Source organism: Rhipicephalus microplus, chromosome 3 (assembly GCF_043290135.1).
Source record: "Rhipicephalus microplus isolate Deutch F79 chromosome 3, USDA_Rmic, whole genome shotgun sequence".
Lineage (NCBI taxonomy): Eukaryota > Metazoa > Arthropoda > Arachnida > Ixodida > Ixodidae > Rhipicephalus > Rhipicephalus microplus.
Genome location: NC_134702.1, coordinates 245305493 through 245319418, shown reverse-complemented (window position 1 = coordinate 245319418; position 13926 = coordinate 245305493). Strand labels below are relative to the sequence as shown.

Genomic DNA, 13926 nt, shown 5'->3' with positions numbered 1-13926 from the left:
CATAATACTTGTTTTAAGTGTAAATGGTGAATCGATCATTTAGTTGCAAAGTTTCGATGAACAAAACCAAAATAAAATTGTTTTAGCACCTTGTAGGGCTTGCGACCTTTATTAAAGCGTTTGAAAATCTTGAGGACGCCTAAGCATTTTTTATGACGTAAACCTAATGACCAAAGAAGTAGTGACCAATTGCAAAACATGTTGGAAGATTAGTGTTCGAGAGATCAAGCCCAGGAGATCATACGTTCCTAAAGATCAAGCTGGGAACTGGTCATCTTCTACTCCTAGTGCTCTGGGGTGGGATCATGTCATTATTGTCGGTTTTTTTTGCTACTTTGCTTGGTTCCTATAACTTGGCCCATATTCGTGTTCACATTGCAAGCAAAGAGGACATTTAAAGTATTTTTTTACACTTTTAATTAGTACTAATGTAATATCATGCTCAAATTAGTCATGTAGGCCTTAGTACATGCTTTATGGAAGTGGAAGGCCACAGCAATTTCTCTACATCGACCTTTAGTTAGCCAAAGCCAAGAGTAGGCGTGATATAAAAGTGTGAACAATGTTCCAATTCTTAAAAAAAAAAAAGAAACCGCTGCAGGAGTTGGCACTCAAACAAATGCATTATCCCAACAGATACTGAAGGGCGAAAGAAATTATCCTCGCGCATTGGTTCTCATTGATACCCCACACGAAATGGGCGAATACTCTATGCACGGCCTGATCTTTATCTCATGAGCAGTTTAGTACTTGACAAATGTAAATAACCTTTGCGGCCAGAAAGACATTGCATACCTGCGTACAGGCAAACACAAAGTTCTCTTCACCCCATCCATGCTTTTAGGCGTGCTGGACAAGCGTGAATGCTGACGAGCAGTGTGGCCCTCTGTTCTGTAAAAGAACTTGTTGTTGGGCTAGTTGGTACATCATTTCTAAAAGTTCATTCGAGCGCGAATGAACTTTTACTTACACACGCACACACCCATGCACCATGCAGAGCGCTGTGTGTGTTTGATGCATGGGTGTGTGCGTGTGTGAGTGATCGTGTCGTGTTTTTGCACTCGAGTGAACCTCTGTTCTGTATTGGATGCAAAGGCACAAGGTGCCCAAGTGGTGGTGCACTGTTTGTTCTAATACCAGCAGATATAGCATGTTTTGTTCCCATTAACTACATTTTAGTTTTATTCATTATCACGATCGCTCGAGACATTGGACTAAACTGCTTAGTCTTCTTGAACACTACTTTTGTCAACATGAAAATGCGCTATGTCATCAGTTTAGCAATGACAAATTTAAGCTTGAACACTTAAACTATCACCATTTGTTTGAACAAGATGACCATGCAAATACTATATGAGTGGCCTAGTGGGAGAACTGCTGCTATGGAAATTAGTAGGGTGGTTTTACTTCAAGAGATATGCTACCAAAATACTAACCCTCGACCTTGGTGACGTGTTTTTATTGCTTTTGCCGTTCTTAATGCATCTCATGACTTTCTAATTATGATTTGGTTCATTCTCAACTCAATAAAACAGTCAAGATGCATTTTCTACATTGAGGAATTGAAGGAATGGAATTGAACGACCCCGCCAATCCCAGAGTGGGAATGGGACAATTTTTTATTGTGAGGAATTAAAAGGAATGGAATTGGGGAAAATTTTAATTCCCCAGAATAAAATTGGTATGGAATGGTGGCACCCATTCCACAACCCTGCTTGGTAGTATGAAAGAGCATAATACACGTAATCCAAGAGTCGGAACATGCACACATAATGATTTATTGAGGGCGAACTTGTGCCCAGAAAAGTAGCTATGACACAAAGAAGAGTCTCAACTCAATAAAACAATCAGGATGCATTTTCTACATTGAGGAATTGAAGGAATGGAATCGAATGGCTCCGCCAATTCCAGAGAGGGAAAGGGACAGTTTTTTTCTCCCGAGGAATTAAAAGGAATTGAATTAAGGCAAATTCTGATTCCCCAGAATGAAATTGGATTGAATTGGAGGCACCCATTCCACAACACTGCTTGGTAGTATGAAATAACATAATACACGTAATACAAGAGGGGAAACACACACAAACAATGATTTATTGAGGGAGAACTTGTGCCCAGAAAAGTAGCTATGACACAAAGAAGAGTCTGCTAAAAGCGTTCCGCCTACCTGTCTCTTTTTGAACAACTACTATGTCTGTCTTCCCGGCTCATGCTCGTGCACCAGAGGCATGCGCTGCCCTGCGCCAAGATGCGTCAGCACGCATGAGACACTGTAGATGCCCACATAGCGTCCCATTGGTTCTCTTCGTAAAATGATTCGTAGAAGCAATCTCTGTGGCATTACTTCCCCTCTGAAATGCGCATCGTCTCAATGTGTGAATTTGGAAGGTAATTGTCGAGGGGGTAGATGCTTAATTCTCTTTCATGGTATGGCTTCATGCGGACAACGTGGAAGACCTCCGCATGGTTTTGCCATTTCAAGTGCTCTTGTTCGTCAGGAATTGCTTCATGAGTTAAGTCACTTAGCCGGCGAAGGACCTTATACGAACCAAAGTATTGTCGAAGGAGCTTTTCTGACAGGCCGCGACGTCATATTGGTGTCCAGATCCATACTTGATCACCTGGCTGTTACTAAACTCTCCTGCGGCACAGGTTGTAGTAGTCTGCATCCTTGAACTGTTGTTGACGTATTCGGTGCCTTGCCAACTGGCGTGCTTCTTTAGCTTTTCGCAGAAATTCGTCAATGTTGGATGGCTCGTAGTGGTCATTGTCAACTGGGAGCATGGCGTCGAGAGTTGAATTGACTATGTGACCATAGACAAGCTGAAATGGAGTAACGTGGGTGGTCTCTTGGAGGGCTGTATTATAGGCGAACGTTGCGTAAGGCAGGATTTCATCCCACATTTTATGCTCCAAGTCCACGTACATCGACAGCGTGTCAGCGATCGTGCGATTTGGGCGTTCCATTAACCCATTCGGTTGAGGATAGTACGCGGTGCTTTTCCTATGACCGGTGTTCGTCATTATCATCAAACACTGCATCAACTTCTGCCTCTCGGTCGGTGATTACTACCTTTGGGGCGCCATGTCGAAGAACTATGCTGTGCACGAAAAACTTGGCTACTTCAGCTGCCATTTCTCCCTCAAGGCAGCCGGTTTCAGCGTATCGCGTTAAGTAGTCGGTGTCGACGACGATCCACCTCTTGCCCGATGATGACATGGGGAATGGTCCAAGAAGATCCATTCCAACTTGTTCAAATGGTGTAGCAGGCGGTTCTATAGGCTGGAGCAGGCCGGTCGTCTTCAGTGGTGGTGTTTTGCGCCTTTAACATTCGTGACATGTCTTCACATATTGCTGCACAGACGCCAGCAACTTGGGCCAATTATACTTCTGATGAATTCTGGCAAATGTCCGGCTGACGCCCAAGTGATCAGACGATGGTTCATCATGACAAGCTTCTAGGATTCCGGGCCTCATTGCTAACAGAACGACAAGTAAGAACTTCTCTTTGTTATGCCCGAAGTTCCTTTTGTATAGCACATTTTCACAGAGACAGAATGAAGATAACGTTCTCTTCAATACCCGTGGGACCTGGCCGCCACGCCCTTCGAGGTGTTCGATCAGTGAAAGCAGTTTTGTGTCAGCTCGTTGATGCTTCGCAATATCTGAGGCTTCGATCACGCAGAGAAGTGTCGAGTCGTCTTCTTCTGAAGAAGTAGAGTTAAGTGGCGAGCGTGATAAGGAATCGGCATCATTGTGTTTTCGCCCAGACCGGTATACAACAGTAATGTCGTATGCTTGCAGTCGGAGGCTCCATTTGGCAAGACGTCCCGACGGGTCTTTTAAGTTTGCCAGCCAGCAAAATGAGTGGTGGTCGCGGACGGCATGGAACGGCCTTCCGTAAAGATATGGTCTGAACTTGCTGATAGCCCATACCACTGCCAAACACTCTTTTTCTGTTGCGGAATAGTTTTTTTCGGCTTTTGTTAGGGTGCGGCTGGAGTAAGCTATCACTTTTTCTTCTCCATTTTGCCATTGTACGAGTACTGCGCTGAGACTGATATTGCTTGCGTTTGTATGGAGATCCGTGTCAGCGGTCTTGTCGAAGTGGGCAAGGATCGGCGGGCTTTGTAGACGTTGCTTTAATTCGTTAAAAGCTGTTTCTTCTTCTGTACCCCAAGCGAATGATACTTCGTCTTTTGTGAGTTTGTTTAGAGGTTCGGCGATTTTCGGGAAATTTTCTACAAATCGTCTGTAGTAAGTGCATAAGCCCAAAAATCGACTCATCTCTTTTTTGTCTCTGGGCTTTTGGAATCCTGTGAACACCGCAGTCTTGTCAGGATTAGGACCAACACCTTCCGTGTTGATTACGTGCCCCAGAAAACGAAGCTTGTCGAGTCCGAACTGGCACTTTTCTGGTTTGATTGTCAAGCCATCTGACTGGATAGCCTGAAGCACTGACCGCAGTCTCTCTACATGTCGATCAAATGTCGCAGAAAATACCACAACATCGTCCAAGTAGACTTGGCATGACTGCCACTTCAGCCCCGTGAGGACACTGTCCATCATGTGCTGGAATGTCGCTGGCGCACAACAGAGGCCGAAAGGTAGGGCTCTAAACTCATACAAGCCATCCGGGGTTACGAAAGCGGTCTTTTCACGGTCTCTTTCATCCACTTCAATTTGCCAACATCCGCTGTTTAAGTCGAGCGAAGAGAAATACCTGGCGTGCTGTAGCCGATCCAATGTTTCATCAATACGCGGTAAGGGGTATACATCCCACTTGGTTACGCTGTTTAGTTTCCGTTGTCCTTTTTTCTCTCAAGAACTACCGGCGATGCCCACGGGCTGTTAGATGGCTGAATGACATCGTCCTGCAACATCTCTTGCACATGACTCTTTGTAACCTCTCGTTCTCTCGGCGAAACTCTGTAAGGGTGTTGATACACTTGCCTGGTTGTTTCCTCTGTTATGATCCTGTGCTTCACGATCTGCATGCGACGTACTTTTGATGAAAACATTCTGCGAATTCATCTATGAGGTCTTGTAGGATTTTCCTCTCGGCTGGCAATAGATTTAGGCTTATTGAAACTGATGTTCCAAGGTCATGCGTAGTTTCTGAAGTAGGTGGCTCTGATGCAACGGCACATAAGTCGGTAACTTCAGTAAAGCTGTGTATAAAAGCGATGGCAGTGTCTTTTGCGACATGCTGAATTTCATTTCCGAAATTGGGAGCAGTTTGTTGGCAAGCTCACAACGTAAGCGAATAATGCCTCGAGTTATGCAAATGCCTTTCTTTAGCAGCAGCTCGACATTGCCATCCGCCATTTCTTCAGAGTCGACGAATGTGTCATTCCTTACGCCTACCAGAACGCTGCATTGCGGTGGCTTGGTTACGTCGCCGTCGATAACATGCAATGCAGAACTTCCTGTCTCCTCGTCTATGGCCAGCTTTGTCGAGAAAGAAATACTAGAATTCTGCCGGTTTATTATGGCGGCATTAGCTAGCAGGAAATCCATCCAGATTATTACGTCTCTCGAGGATTCTGGCAGAACTAGGAATTCAGCGACATAAGTAGCACTCTGAATGCCGATCCTGGCGGTGCATCTTCCCAGAGGTGTTATCAGATGGCCCCCAGCCGTGCGTATTTTTGGTCAACTCCATGGCGTCAAAACTTTCTTCAAATATTTTGCGATTGGATAGCTTACTACTGAATAATCGGCACCCGTATGAACCAATACATTAAATTCCCGCCCGTCCACTTTAACGCGCAAGTCTGAAGAAATTTTTTTTTACTTATCTTCGTCGTCGTTTTCTGCTCGACGCCGCTTCGCTGGGGCCTTGACGGAGGATCCTTGCTCTGTTGGACATCAGCGGTCTTGCCTCCCCAGGTCGCTGGCTTTAGTTTTTCTGACGCGGGCTCGTTGACCGATGGTTTCGTGAATTTGGTGGTGAACTTGAATGTCGCGGACTTGGCAATCGATAACGATTTGGTGCTGGTGACCTTGGCTGGTGCTTGAAGCTAGCGGCTGGAAGCTAGCGGCTGGAGATCTCTGCCTTAAAAGGTACTCCTTTATTTCTAAAGGCCTTTCACCATTACGCGGGCATGGAGCATACACAGAAAACCCACGCAGACCAACTCTTCGGTATGGACAGTGTCGGTAAAGATGTTCAGCTTCGCAGTGGAAACAGAGCAGTGTCCTGTCAGGTGTGCGCCCCACATCGCTTTTCCATGGTCTCTGCTTTCCAACAAAAGGTGAGCTGGTCGAAGCTGATTGGCGGACACCGGGAATCACGAACGAGGCATTGTAGACGGCAGGTTGGCGTAAAGCATCTGCTTACGTTAATACATGGCGTTCCTGCAGTGTTTTTTTTTTTATTTATTGATACTGCAGTCTCGAACAGAGACTATAGCAGGTGTGAGACAGAGGTACAGAGTATTCTGAAAGGGCAAAATAATATACCCGCAAAAAATGCATACAGTTAAAGCAACACAAATAGGGATGCGAAACGAAATTCGAAGTAATTAGTGAAATGCCAAGTAGGGTATATAGAATATACAGAGGATACATCGTTGGAAAAAAGATTCTGTTTAACTGATAATCGAATTTTACAAGTGACACACAAAAAGGAACAAATGCAACAAAAGATATAATCAATGGTACTAAAGAACTACTCTAAGCATTTTTCAAACAATGAAAGTGATTCTTGTGTTACAATGTTATTAGATAGGTTGTTCTAATCACAATAGTTCTGCAGAAGAAAGAGTATTTAAAGCAATTATTTCGTGGAAATAAAGGAGCTATTATTAAAGAGTGTCTTTGCCTGGTAGCATAATCCTCAGAAAAAGTGATAATGTGGGAGGTATCTATGTTGTAATGTCCTTTAACTATTTGGTACAAAAGTTTCAGTCGACAAATTTTATTTCTCTTCATAACTGTGGGGAGCCCACTTCGTTTGATGACCTCAGTAATTGACGAACGACCATAAGAATTATAAATATAACGCACTACTTTTTTCTGTATTCTTTCTAATTTGCTGATGTTTGTTTTGGTGTAAGGGTCCCAAGTTGGCACGGCATATTCAAGCATGGGGCATATAATTGACTGGTATGCAAGGAAGCGTACAGAAGGAGTTGCTAATTTTAAGGATCGTCGCAAGAAGAATAATTTACGTAACCCTTTATTTGTGATGACATCTATATGTTTTGACCATGATAGATTATTTGTGAACCATAAACTCAGGTATTTATATTCAGCAACCTCCGAGAGGCCTATTCCATTAGCTCCGTAGTGAAATAAAAGTGGCTTCTTTTTGTGGGTTATTCGCATAAAGACTGTTTTGTCGTAATTAATAGTCATCTGCCACTGTTCTCACCATGAAATGATTTTTTGAAAGTTTTCATTTAACCTAATCTGTTCCTGAATTGAATTGAGTGTTTCATAAATCACGCAGTCGTCTGCATAGAGTTTCATCTTAACATTAATGTTGGTGGTGATGTCATTTATAAAAATTAAAAATAACAGAGGCCCAAGCACAGACCCCTGAGGTACACCAGAAGTAACTTCAACTCGGTTGGAGCAGGTGCTATTTAGGGAAACGTATTGATACCGGTTTGTCAAGTAAGCTTTAATCCATGCTAATATCGTATGATTTGTTACAAGGCCCAACTTGTGAAGTAATTAGTGACACTTTATCAAACGCCTTACTAAAATCTATATAGATAGCGTCTGTTTGTTTTCCTTTGTTTATAGCCTCCGCGAAGTCATGTGTAATTCCAAGTAATTGATTGTTAGTAGAATACCCACGTCTGAAGCCGTGTTGTGCATCTGTTAGGACTTCATGTTTTTCAAGGAAATCTACTATGTGCTTATAAATTATGTGCTCGAAGATTTTGCATGAAGTAGATGTCAACGAAATAGGCCAATAATTTGCAATGTTGGATTTATCACCAGATTTAAACAGTGGTTTGATTCTGGCGGTTTTCCAGTCCTCCGGCAATGCACCGTCACTCAGAGATTTTTTAAATAATATGAGCAAATACTTTGCACACCACTCTGCATATCTTTTTAAGAAGGCATTTGGGATATCGTCCGGGCCAGGAGATTTTTTAGCATCTATATTAAGCAGAAGGTTAAAAATGCCCTGCTCGGAAATTTTTACATCCGGCATAGGTGGAAAAGACATACTAAGCACTGGAAGGAAATTATTATCTGTTGTAAATACAGATTTAAAATGATTATTGAAGGCATTGGACGCCGCTGTGTCATCACTTATGACTTTTCCGTTAAGAGAAAATGAAGTAGTGCCACATGAACTCGGTTTAATAGACCTCCAAAACTTTTCTGGAGACGTCTTAATAAAGGAAGGAAGTGATATACCATAGTACCTTGCCTTGTCCTCCTGAGTTTGTAGTTTTAGTTTTGTTGCTAATGTAGCAATGGCTTTGTCAAGTAGAGGACAAACCGAATTTCTGGCCTTTTGCTTTTTTAGTCTCCTAAGTTTTCGTTGTAACTGGAGAGTTTGTCGAATGGTTCAAGCATTTTTACCAGCTGATTTTTTAGTTATTTGTGGTACATGCGTGCTATAAATTCCTGAACAATGTCTTTGAAAGTTAGCCATAGATCGTTTATATTGCTGGTGTTTTCTGAGAAAGCATTGAAAGAGAGGTCCAGAAAATCGAGGATTGACTCATCATCAGCGCTAGAAAAGTTCGGGTACTGGCGCTTGACAGTGGAATCAACATACGAAGCATCAGTTAAGGTTAATATGACAGCTTCATGATCAGATATTCCTGGTACAACATCACACAATACATGATTTTTTACAGTACTGCTAACAAAGAAGAGATCTAGGATTGAAATTGCACTTTGAATTCTAGTAGGTTGAGATACAATCTGTAGCAAATCATAATTAAAAATCATGTCTAGTATTTTAATGTCACTTAGATCTGAAGACTGTGTGGAAAAAGTATTCCAATTTATACTCGGAAAATTGAAATCACCCGCGGGAATTAACCTGTCTTTTGGTTTTATATAAGAGCACATGTAATCATCAAGATTTTCTAGAACCGAGACAGAGGAGTCAGGAGGCCTATAAATAGCTCCGAGAGTATATCGCATTTTATTTATATATGTAGTGCAAAAAATGCTTTCAACACCTGGAATATTAGGCATTCTAACGAGTTGTAAATATGCTCTAAATAATATAGCAAACCCGCCACCTCTCCTGTCCCGGTCTTTACGAAAGCAGACGTAGTTTTTCGGAACAAATTCGCTGTCGGATACCTCATCGTTTAACCAAGTCTCTGTAAGCACAGCAATGTCTGGTTCATGAGTAAGAAACAGGGCTTCAAGCAGGACAGGTTTATTAACAATGCTACGGCAATTTACATTAACGATAGATAGATTACGGGTACTTGCTTTCTGGTGTCATTTGTTACACTTTGAAATTTTATATCTTTTATTGTTGGTTTCATCCTAACCATACAAAATGTCGTCTACATACAGCTTATCATATACCAGCTTTACTTTTGAACCATTTGCCTTTTCATGCGTTGCCATTAGCCACAATTTCTTCCTGGTTTCTCTAATACCGGCAGAAAAGTCCTCAGTGACCGAAACAGGAGATCCCTTTAGCTTGAAACATGCTTCAAGTATTGACGTTTTCTCGCGATAGTCCAACAACCTTATTATCACAGGACGATTTCTAGCGGTTTTTTCACCCAGTCTGTGACGTCGCTCTATGCCATTTACAGTAATTCTAAGTTTTTGTAAGAACAAGTTTTCTTTGATAGTAGTTATTAGACTTTCAGTAGTTTCAGAGACGGCCTCTTCAATGCCATATATAACTAGATTATTTCTCCTGCTCCTATTTTCAAGTTCTTCATTTCTTTGCGCTGCAAGACCTACAGCTTCTTTAAGTTTAGCAACTGTTTTTTTCATTTCGTCTACTTCATTTTTAAGTGAAAGTAATGGGGCTAGTTGGTGTTCCAAATTTCGAATACGGTCGTTTAATTTGATAATGTCGGTTTCAATTTGACCCTGTTTAGCTAAAATGTTAGATTGACCTGAAAGTAACTGCATCAACAATTCCTTTTCTGTCGGGCCAGTGTTAGGTTCAACGTCACCACATGACAAAAGGCTATCTTTAAATGTGTAAATATCTATAACAAATTTTTGAATAATCAGTGGGCATGGCAGCAGCAGCAAAAAGCGGTTATCGCTTCTGAAGCAATGGGTAGGCAAGTATCTACTAACCTGAACGATAAACCAGAAGGGGCTTAGCATTTTGCTGGAAGTGCCTAGTGCGCTGCTGCCATGCACACTGGTCGCTGCTTGTGGTGTTGGTCTTCTTAAAGCAGCAGGCTTGTCCACGTGATGAGATGTTATCCAGCAAGGAGCATGCGCAGATTCTAGTGCGTTCGGCAGAGTGACTTCACATAAAGTGAAGATACGTGTGTTCGGTGAAACGTTGACGCTCCCACTGTAATCCACGCAGATGTTCAGCATCGGTTGTAGGTAGATCCACGCAGCCGACACCTGAACGATAAAGCAGAAGGGGCTTAGCATTTTGCTGGAAGTGCCTAGTGCGCTGCTGCCATGCACACTCAAGTTGAAGTTGAAGTTGAAGATGTTGCACTTCTGGTTCCGGCTGAAAAATGGCGTGTCGTACTTCATCACGGATGATGGATGTGAGGGATGAAACTGTCGGCATGACTTGCGGTTGCAGAATGTTTCGAAGCTCCTCTTTTACGATGGAACACACCAGTTCCCTCAGTGTCTCGTTACTGTTGTCTCGCTTTGCTAAAAGACGTCCGTGGGCTCAATACTGGCATTCTAATTGTAGTGACGGGCAAGCTGCTGCAATGCTCTTCTATGGTCATGCTTCTGTCCGAAATTCAGCAACAGTACGTGGAGGATTGCGAACCAGGCCTGCAAATAAGTCCTGCTTAACTCGACGCATCAGATGGCTCACTTTCTTTTCTTCGGTCATGTTCAGATCGGCACGTTTTAAGAGGCGGTACATGAAAAGGTACATGTACCTTTTCCCGGCGATCTGTGCTGGCATACACAGCAAGCAAATGCTGTCGAAAGTCTTCCCACGTCGCTATTGCTCTTTCGTGGTTCTTAAACCATATTTCTTGCTCCATCCTCCAACGCAAAGTACACGCGGCCCAATTTTTTCGCCTCATCCCAGGCATTGGTCCTTGCGACCCACTCGAAATGCTCCAGCCAGTCTTCCACATCTTCGTGAGTGTCACCGTGTAAGGGTTCAGGTAGGCACGGGGGAGACACGATGAGTTCAAACGTTGAAGCTGGATTGGCCATTTCTCTGAGATTGGCGGTTACCGCTGCTTGTGTTGCTGGGGCAGTGAGGAGTGGTCCGAATTCATGTGACTCATCTCTGTGGCGGCGGCTTGAAGCTGGTGTACTGGAGTAAGTTCACCAGGCTCCAATCGCTGAGGGTCAGGGCTTCTTTTTCTTGCACCAAGGGGACTTCCAATGATACCCAGCATCTCCACCAGAATGTCACGTAATACAAGAGGGGGAACACACACACAATGATTTATTGAGGGCGAACTTGTGCCCAGAAAAGTAGCTATGACACAAAGAAGAGTCTGCTAAAAGCATTCCGCCTACCTGTCCCTTTCTGAACAACAACTAGGTCTGTCTTCCTGGCTCGTGCTCGTGCACCAGAGGCATGCACTGCCCTGCGCGAAGATGCATGAGCACGCGTGAGGCACTGTAGACGCCCACACAGCGTCTCGTTGGTTGCGAGGCACTGTAGACACCCACATAGCGTCTCGTTGGTTGCGAGGCACTGTAGATGCCCACATAGCGTCCCGTTGGTTGTCTTCGTAAAATGATTTGTTGGAGCAATCTCTGTGGCAATATATGTGGCCTAGTGGGAGAACTCCTATGGGAATTAGTAGGGTGGTTTTACTGCAGGAAATATGCTATGAAAATACTAACCTGCGACCTTTGTGACGTGTTTTTATTGCTTTTGCAGTTCTTAATGTATCTCATGACTCTATAGATATGGTGTCGTTCATTCTCAACTCAATAAAACAATCAAGATGCATTTTCTACATTGAGAAATTGAAGGAATGGAATTGAACGGCCCCGCCAATCTGAGAGTGGGAATGGGACAATTTTTTTTATTCCGAGGAAATAAAATGAATGGAATTGGGGCAAATTCTAATTCTCCAGAATGAAATTGGAATGGAATGGAGGCACCTATTCCACAACACTGCTTGGTAGTATAAAAGAGCGTGAATAGTTTCAAGTGCTCATTTTTTTGTTAGGTGCAATCAATAGAACCAACAGACAATTAAGCCATAAAAGGCATAGGGCACATAATTTCTTGTTTTTAACTATACCATTATAGTTACAACTTAAATTGAAAAGAAAAAGGGCCCCTTTAACAATTTTTATTGCGATAGCAATTATATGGACACTCTCGGCTGGATTTTGCTGTCAGCGTCGACGTGGATGTGGGCGTCAGCATCGGTGTCATGCACCGTATATGTATACGTATCTATACATATGAAAACGCAAGAAAGAAAAAAAAAATCTGGAAAAATACACTTCAGCGCGGAATCTAATGTGGGATCTCTGCGTCGTGAAAGCGAGGCGTTAACCACTGAGTCACCCCAAAGCACGTCCTTCATAGTACAAACGCCAAGCTACTTATATCTACCACTTACCGCTGCTCACGAGCATCTCGGGGGGAATTGTGTTTTGAGCATTTCCATAAAGATGGCACAATGAACGCGCGTCGCCACATCACACGCTCATTCTCCTTCGCGTACTTTGCCTGGCTTGGAAAAGGGAAGCGACGCTCGTTCGTGCGCCATCTCGCAGTGGCGAGGACGGGAGAATCGTATGCCTTGGCTGGCCTTGGGCTTTACGTGGAACAATTCTTCAGTAGTTCCTGGGTGCACAAAGGTCACTGCAATCATTGCAGTCTCCGTTTGTGTAAAGCGGGCACTTTTCATACACAGCGAAGTAACAAATCAGACGCTTATTCGCACGCATCTGTACCTGTGAGTACGTTTTGTGCATCATTTGTGCATGGGAAACATGGGGAACGTTTCGATCTGCTTTACATTCTGTGCGTGACCTTTCAATTTGTTACTATCGCGTTCATTGCTTCGCCTTTGCAGCAAAGCTGTGACATTTTTTGAAGTACTTTCATCACAGCTGAACGCATCAACATGAAGTAGCGCCCGTCAGAACTATATCAGGCAGAACTGATGGAGTAGAGTGCAGTTAAATGATTGGATAAATGTAGTGTTACAAATTATCTTGAAATTGCATAAAAAACAGAGTGATCACAGTTTGGTTTTATTCTTTTGCATGCTTTTTCACTGAATGCTAAATAGACCAATGTTCCTGGATTTTTTTTTTTTTTCAGATTCAAAACTAGCTTTGAGGTGGCACAAAAAACTGACCTAGTATTTCTGTGTCCACTCTTAATGTGTAACACCTGGAAAACAATGAGCTGAATGATTTGCATGGCAGAAAATGCACAGGGAATTCTCCACACATTGTTGTTTTAATACTGAATTAAAAAAGATGTAAGAACGATAATTGAATGATGTCATTGCAACAACACATGTCGCAAACAAACGAAACATTATACAGGCGCTCACGAGCTGCCTAGTTTCACATGTGCGGTTCACTCTTGAGGCAGAACATTTTTTGTTACTACTGCGTTAGCGTCATCAATAGGTTTGATAGAACAGGCATAATGGTACGCAAGCTGGCCCTGCATAGGAGCTTACAGCTCATTTCTTTCGCGTTGCCTTACAGTGTCAATGACAAATGAAATGTAAAGGGACTCTGTAAAGATTCAGCTTAGGATAGGTGTTGTTTTTTATTGTATATGGAGCATTCTAAGCTCAATAACTTTGGACTGTGTC

At 43.0% G+C, this 13926-nt stretch overlaps 1 protein-coding gene across 2 annotated transcripts in view; it reads left to right on the top strand.

Moving 5' to 3' along the window:
- LOC119168853 (uncharacterized) overlaps positions 1-13926 on the top strand; it is a 174132-nt gene that overhangs the window by 45145 nt on the left and 115061 nt on the right. The window lies entirely within an intron of this gene.